The sequence below is a fragment of the Berghia stephanieae genome, chromosome 3 (genome assembly GCF_034508935.2).
Source record: "Berghia stephanieae isolate SIO BIC M18660-M18661 chromosome 3, UCSD_Bste_1.3, whole genome shotgun sequence".
Taxonomy (NCBI): domain Eukaryota; kingdom Metazoa; phylum Mollusca; class Gastropoda; order Nudibranchia; family Aeolidiidae; genus Berghia; species Berghia stephanieae.
The window spans coordinates 12,047,087-12,054,586 of NC_088362.1; the positions used below are offsets into that span (position 1 = coordinate 12,047,087).

The 7,500-nt window shown below is 33.9% G+C and overlaps 1 protein-coding gene across 4 annotated transcripts in view; it reads right to left on the reverse strand.

Annotated features, from left to right (window-relative positions):
• The window catches only part of LOC144967149 (kinesin-like protein KIF12), a 145,191-nt gene that overhangs the window by 108,573 nt on the left and 29,118 nt on the right, over window positions 1–7,500 (reverse strand). The window contains exons 1-2 of one of the 4 annotated variants that reach the window (XM_078904019.1): window positions 3,438–3,957; window positions 1,371–1,712 (exon numbers count right to left, since the gene is read on the reverse strand). The exons of 1 other annotated variant lie outside the window; for it this stretch is intronic. The gene's annotated coding sequence lies outside the window, so the exon portion shown is untranslated. Of the gene's footprint in view, window positions 1–178; window positions 267–1,370; window positions 1,718–3,437; window positions 3,958–7,500 lie in introns of those variants that run through there. 2 more of the 4 variants (XM_078904020.1, XM_078904021.1) reach the window with 2 other exon arrangements.

Here is a 7,500-nt window from a genome sequence, read left to right on the forward strand (position 1 = left end):
ATGCACACTAGTAACAGAGTAGTTATCGTAAAAATAAAATGCGAGCAACATTAATAGAACTTTTAAAAATTTAGATTGTTCAATTCGCATCTCCGAAGTTCAAACAAACAAGGGATTTGAATAAATTATTAATATATAAAAACATCATTGAAATATTAGAAATTAAAACATTTCAAACCTCGTTTTAAATCCTTTACTTTAAAGAAATAATTACTCGCTGATCAAAGGCACTGCCACGATCTACTCAATGACTTAATGAATCATTAAGTTCCAATCCACAATGGTCTTTATATAAGGATAACAATACCAAATACGGATTTAATCTCGAATCGTTGATGACTTTCCTTGTACATACAAACGCACGATCAAAATAGTTCCCAGTACTCAGACTAAACACACTTTTCTCAAATTGCCCAGTAAAACTTTTACTTCATAAATTGATAGATTAACATGACACTAAAATTATTACGCTTAGACGTCTTAAACTTGAGAAGTCTTAAAAGATGTTTGACCCGGGGTTGAAATATCTTGACAAGTTGAAAGGAATTCTTACTCTAACAATTTATAATATATTTAAAAAATAATTGGATAAAATGAGAAAAGTGTGTTTTGTCTGTGTATACCAAATTATTAGGACCTGCTGCCGCTACTACGTACGTAAACCTTAACCGTATAATAATTCTAATAGTAATAATGATAGCCTACGGTATTGTTAGTACACACCCATTAAATCATAAATATGATTACCACTTTGTTTGTATCAAAACAAGGGATTAACCCAATACTTTTTGCAATAATCTTCGCTGGAGTTTTGTTCTAAAAGACCGTAACTACACACTTTGTTGAAAAAATATGTTATTGATACTGCCATTTAGAAAATAAAAAAAAAATATATAATGAGGTAATACATATTATGTTATGGGAAAAGTATTAATCTTGTAATAAACAACATTGATGCTATATTTATTCAATTGTGGGGAACAATACATGTCGAATAATTTTTTTCTCTAAAAGTTGTATTTTAGACTTTGGCTTTCCTGAATGTTTTGTAACTTAGGATATTTTCAAGTTAAAACTTATCCAGTTTACAGCCGTACTCTGGAAAAACCTGTGTTTAGAAATTTGGTCAGAAAATTCGTCCATCACATATCGAACAATATAAATGCCCCTCATCTTGGAAAAAATATCCCAAACCCGGGACTTCGCGGAGTCCCAGGTTTATGATTTTTTTCCAAGATAAGGATAATTTTAATCGTCGATATTTTAAGGACGAGTTTTCTGACCAAATTCTCAAATACAAGTTTTTCCAAAGCACGCCAGAACTATCATATAACTGGCTAAGCAGGGGTGTCAATTGAGGGATTACTTACATGACCATTGTGTCTTTGAGTGCGGTGTCACTGGTTTCACGGTACTTTTGTATTTCAAGCCTCTTCCTCCTCCTCCGTTTTCTGAGACTATCCTGTTATGATGAAGCCTCTTGTGTGGTTTATTATTGTCTTTGCCCCCGTCACACTCATTGACAAAATCGTATAAATCTATTTCATTCAATTCACAGAGTTAAATTATGTCACTCTTTTGAATAATCTGTTCTTAGCTTCTGTTTGTCTTATTTCTCCTTTCCCGTGATCGGAAGTCATACACAGATAATATTTTGGTAATTTCAGTCACGAATAATATCTATATATCATTGTTTATTATCAACAATAACACTGTAGAGTAATAGGTTGTTGAATGATCCATAATTTTATCCTGGTTTAAAATGTGTTACGCAGTATGACATCATATTAATAGGGAAAAAAATTGAGCTTTTTTATAACACACTATCCGCTAAACGTGCTCAAGGCGCTTTACAAAGGGTCCCTGACAAACAGCAACACGTAACATGTAGAATGAGACATGACGCCTGTTAGGCGATAATATCATTTTTTTTTCTGACAGAGACACCACTGTTAACGGCCAGGTACTAGTTTTACACCTAAGTACGGAGACAGAATATGAGTAAAGAGCCTTTTCCAAGGACTCAACTATGCGCTGAGCGAAGCTCGAATCTAGGACCCTCCGACCCGAAAGCGAATGTCATACCACAAGACCACATAGCCGCACAACAAACAGAATTAATAAAACGATGTACTGAGATGATAGTGGGATTGCTTTAAGTCATGCCTTCCGATAAATGAAATAACAGTTTTCCTCGACTACAACATTGAATTTAAATGATAAGAGGACAATTTACTTATAATACAGATTAATAAGAGAACAATGTCGCTTATCTGTATTATTTGTTTTCCCCAATGGGCCTAAATAAAAAGGTTGACTTGTGGTGGAGGAAACTGTCAAATATTTTCCATTGAGAACGAGAAATGCCAATCAAATAATATATGTATTGTAATATAAACGGTGAAAAGGATTTGAAAACATGGAATAAAATTATCATGAATAAAATATAGATAAAAAAATACCCAACAAAAAACCAAACACCTTATCGCTCCTCGTGTCATAGGATATTAATCGCATTTAATATTATTTATGTACACAATGTCATTAGAACGTCGAGAATATTTAAGTCCCAAGATTACAGGGTTTGCATAATATGTAAACGCATCAAACCATCGATATGTTGTTTTCTTTAATGAATGCGTTGTATGTATTTCGGTGGGAAGCGGGTCACTTTAAAGGAGACAATAATAATATTTGTTTGGTGTTTATTTTGATGATGACATGTTCAGTTTAATTGCTATAATTTGTTGTTAACAAGATGATGATGATGATAAGGAGCGCCGATTTGTCATTGTATTACAAGTAGTATCAAGTATCAGTGGGAATTATATATATATATGATATGCCTATGACTGTGAGAAGAGAATAGAGAGTAGAGTGAGAGGAGGAGTGAGTAGTGGAGAGAAGTGAGAGAGAGAAAAGTGGGTGGTTAGAGAGAGAGAGAGAGAGAGAGAGAGAGAGAGAGAGAGATGATAACAATAAACATTAATAACAATAACAATTAAGGCTGGACCACAATAAATTAATAGTAAAAAGCAGTGTAGTTAATGCAGTGTAGTAGTGATAGTAGTTGTAGTAGTAGTAGTAGTAGAGTAGTAGTAGTAGTAGTAGTAGTAGTAGTAGTAGTAGTAGATAGTGTAGTAGTAGTAGTAGTAGTAGTAGTAGTAGTAGTAGTAGTAGTAGTAGTAGTAGTAGTAGTAGTAGTGTGTAGTAGTGAGTAGTAGTAGTAGTAGTTAGTAGTAGTAGTAGTAGTAGTAGTAGTAGTAGTAGTAGTAGTAGTAGTAGAGAAGAAGAGAGAAGAAGAGAAGAAGAGTAGAAGTAGAGAAGAAAAGAGAAGAAGAAGAAGAAGAAGAAGAAGAAGAAGAAGAAGAAGAAGAATTAAACATTAATTGAGATAAAATTTAAATAAATACACAACGAATTTAATGTAAACTCACAAACTACTTTCACTATTTTCCAAAACAACACATTAGAAAACTTTCCCATAGTAGTACCACTATCTAGAATATAATGTAATAAAACATTGCACTATTCAATGTGTTGCCTACGGTTATATTAAAATCGTCTTCAAGTAATACCCAAGTCAACGACAGTATTGCTTTCACATTAAATTTAGATTTCCATTTATCTTATGTCAACTCCTCATAATACAAACACAAATCTGAAACAACCCGGAATGAAATGGAATATGAACTGCAACATTTTGATTAACTTTTCGCCTCTTCCCTGCCTATTCAATTGTAGAATTAGAAAAAAAAAGTCGAATGACAAGACAAAAAGAAAGTTAAAAAAAAAAACCCGATTCATAAAGCAATAATCATTTGAAGTGGTATCCGCTTGCATTGATTGGCCTCGGGGGAACAGAATCCCTTTGAAGCATAGAGGCGCGCCCTGAAAGACAACTTGACCCCGGGGTCAAGTCCATATAAAACGTCAATTAAAAAAAAATACAAAAAAAAAAAGCAATAGCGACAAAAAAAAAAATAAATAAACAAAACAAAAAAAACAAAACAAACACCCCACCCCAAAAAAATAAATAAATAAAAAAAATAATAAAAATTATTAAAACAAATAAAAAAATAGGCGACTTTTGAAATGAATCTTTAATAGAAAGAAATGTCCTCTTTCCAGTACGTTGCTTTTATGAAAGGGGCGCCTTTTTCAGGCGCATCTCTCTTGATGTTGTTTGAACATTGAATTAGCAGTCAATTGGAATCATAGTCATTGATAGTAGTAAAGTATAAAAAGTAGTTCTCCAGACCCATTAGCCGGAGTTTATCCCGGTTTCTGTGGTGTAAAAGAGACAATAGCAATTGCTTGTTGTCCTTTTGATAAGGCGCCAGTCTACCGCAAAGTACTTTCCGTCAGGTCTAACAGTTACTGCTGGGATGGACTAAGGAAATCAGAAAATAATATTCTCGACTACACCCGGGTTAGACCTCGGTCCCTTTGTTTCTGAAACGTGTTCTCTACTAACTGAGCCATTGGAATTTCAAACTGCTGGTAGGATAGTAAATAAATATGTGACCAGCTTTATCAATCAAGTATTAAGTCGGAATGAAGTGACATATTTGGAATTGGGCACTGGTGTAAAATAAAGTTCTGAATAAGTGTCTATTTCCACCAATAATAATAAAAATAAATTAAATAAATAAGAAGACGAAAGAAAGAAACCTTACCAAATTCTTGAATTTAGTTATAAAATCAATTTTCAGCGTATTTTTTAACCGCCAATAATACTGTTTTAGTGCAGTTTGTCACTCATTGAAGAAAAAAAATAAATCCAATGCCTTCAGTGCTTTATGTCTTAGTTTTGCAGTCGTCGTGTTTTCATCGTTGAAGTGTTAATATTTTAATGAAATAAGGGATTACCATAAATTTCAAATTGTTACAGCGGTGATAGCGGTCTGTGTCATTTTAAACAATGTATTATAAAGCCTGGGATTTTCCAGACTTTTTGTTTGAAAAGAAACGACAGACAAATTCAAATTCCCCCTCTAGATGATTGAAGAGCAAATTATTTATTTATTTATCATTTATTTATCTATTTATTATTATTTATTTTAAATATTCTGTATGAAGTTAACTCTCTCCTTACCAACTATAGGAAAATCGTCACATTCGTTACGATACGACCAACATTTTCCTTTTTCAAATTTCTCTTGTACATCATAAAATTTAAAGAAAACGAACAGTGTGTTGTAGAGCATGTTTTACTTAAGACATTATATATCGCAAGAACTTACTGCTATTGTGTTTGAGTGATAAAAAAAATCTATTTTTGTGTTAGTTGGGTGTTAAAATGTTGGGGAAAATCTTGAAAATGGCTGGTAAGGAGAGAGTTAATTTCATGTTATCAGTGTTGTAGATATAATATTTTAATTAGATAAGGGATTAACACCGTGTTATAATGTTACAGGGGTGATTGTGATCTGTATCATGATGACATTGTGCTAAGCCTGGATTTTTTTAGACATCTCGTTGGAATAGACACTTAAGATAAAGGGAGTAAATCTGACTCATGAATTAACAACACAAAATAAACGACGTTTCGGCCTTTAGCCTTTCTCAAGTAAACACAATTTAGGCACTTCTATTTTTAGTTTTGTTACTTAATACTAGTTTCCGATAGATGATCTATGGCATTTGTTTATTTAATTATTAATTTATTTATATATTTATTGTCATTTCTGTATGAGGTCTATTTTATAGACCTGTTTTCAATGTTGTAGATTTAGGTAGGGGCCTCGTTGCTCGGCGGTACGGACTTTTCTTCGTACCCATAAAGGTACCGAGTTCGACTATCCGCCTCTTTGTGTGGCCTTGAGCAAGTCACGTCGCCCTAGCTCACTTTGCTGCGCTGCACGGCGGCTGACGCCTGGGATATTCCAGTCTTCCCTTGAAATATATCCTAAAGACAAATTTCCCCTTGGGGATGAATAAAGGGAATTTTATTTATTTAATAATTTAATTAGATGAGGGATTACCCCATATGTCATAATGCTACGACGGAAGACTCCATTGTGGAGGAAAACTGGAGAGAAATATGGAACAGGGGAACACCAAAAGGAGGAAACATCATTAAAGATCCAACCAAAAGAGTGCCTGCATTCTATAACGCCAGTAAATACTGGATTTCCTCAAACTGGACATGGCAGAACTGCATTAAATATGTGCAGATGGAAACTTGGAAACGGTGATACCTGCCAGATATGTCAGGCAGCCCCAGAGACCAGCGATCACATCGTCCTCCACTGTCCAGTCACTAAACTTGAAGGTGGCTATGAAACCGTCCTAAGGACGGAGGAAGACTTTAGAAGCTGGGTTGACGAAATACATTTGGAGGTGTAGCCATACGCTACTACTACTAACGGTGATAGTGATTTGTATTATGATAACATTGCTTAACGCCGGGTTACTCCAGTCTTTTCGTAAGATAGACACTTTAGACAAATTTCCCCTGTGTGATTTTGGGTTCAAGCAAATTATGAAATTATATTTACTCTACCAATAAAAAGACAATAAATGTAATCCAACTTTGATTTTAAAAAAATAAAAAAAATTCAATTTTCAACATCGTTATCACTCACGCTTAGTACCGTTTTGCGGGTTTGGGTCACGATTTATTGCCCATGCAACATTCAAGAAGAAAATGTTGCCATCGATCAAAGGAGTCTGTGTTTAGATTCATCAAAATTCAATTACTTAACCTTGGATTGGACGAAACACTCTACAATGCCAAGAGCCATCAATCAATCTATTATTGGCGCGACCTTTACCATTCTTCGTGCGGCTATGGGGTCTTGTGGTATGATACACTTTTTTCGGATCGGAAGGTCCTGGGTTCGAGCCTCGCTCAGCGCATAGTTGAGTCCCCTGGAAAAGGCTCTTTACTCACATTCTCTCACCGTATTCAGGTGTAAAATGAGTACCTGGCCGTTTACAGCGTTGTCTCTGTCCGAAAAAAAAATATAATATCGCCTTACAGGCATTATATCATGTCTTGTCCTAAATGTTAAATGTTTCTGTTGGACAGGGACCCCTTGTAAAGCGGTTTGAGCATGTTTAGTGGATATTGCGCTATATAAAAGCTCAATTTTCAAGCTCAATTCTAATTCTTCAAATGCAGCATACCGCCTGAAAAATGGTACAATTTCGTAGTAATTCTGATGCTATATGACAATTTTACAGCCAAAAATATAATTTTTTTGTTTAGAATGTCATGATTTTGAGTGATTGATATTCTATAAAATTATTTTTAAGCCAGATAGATCTATATATAATTCTGGTAGATACTTGTACAATTTTGGAGTGATTCAAATGCTATAAAATTATTTTACAACAAAAAAAAAATTAATTAATTAAAATTTTTGTAGAGAATGGTGCAATTTTGAAGTGAGTCCCTTTGTATATAGATTCAGATGCAATAAACTATTTTACAGCCAGAATATAAATTTTTTGTAGAGAATGGTATCTACAATTTTGAGTGATCAGATGTGA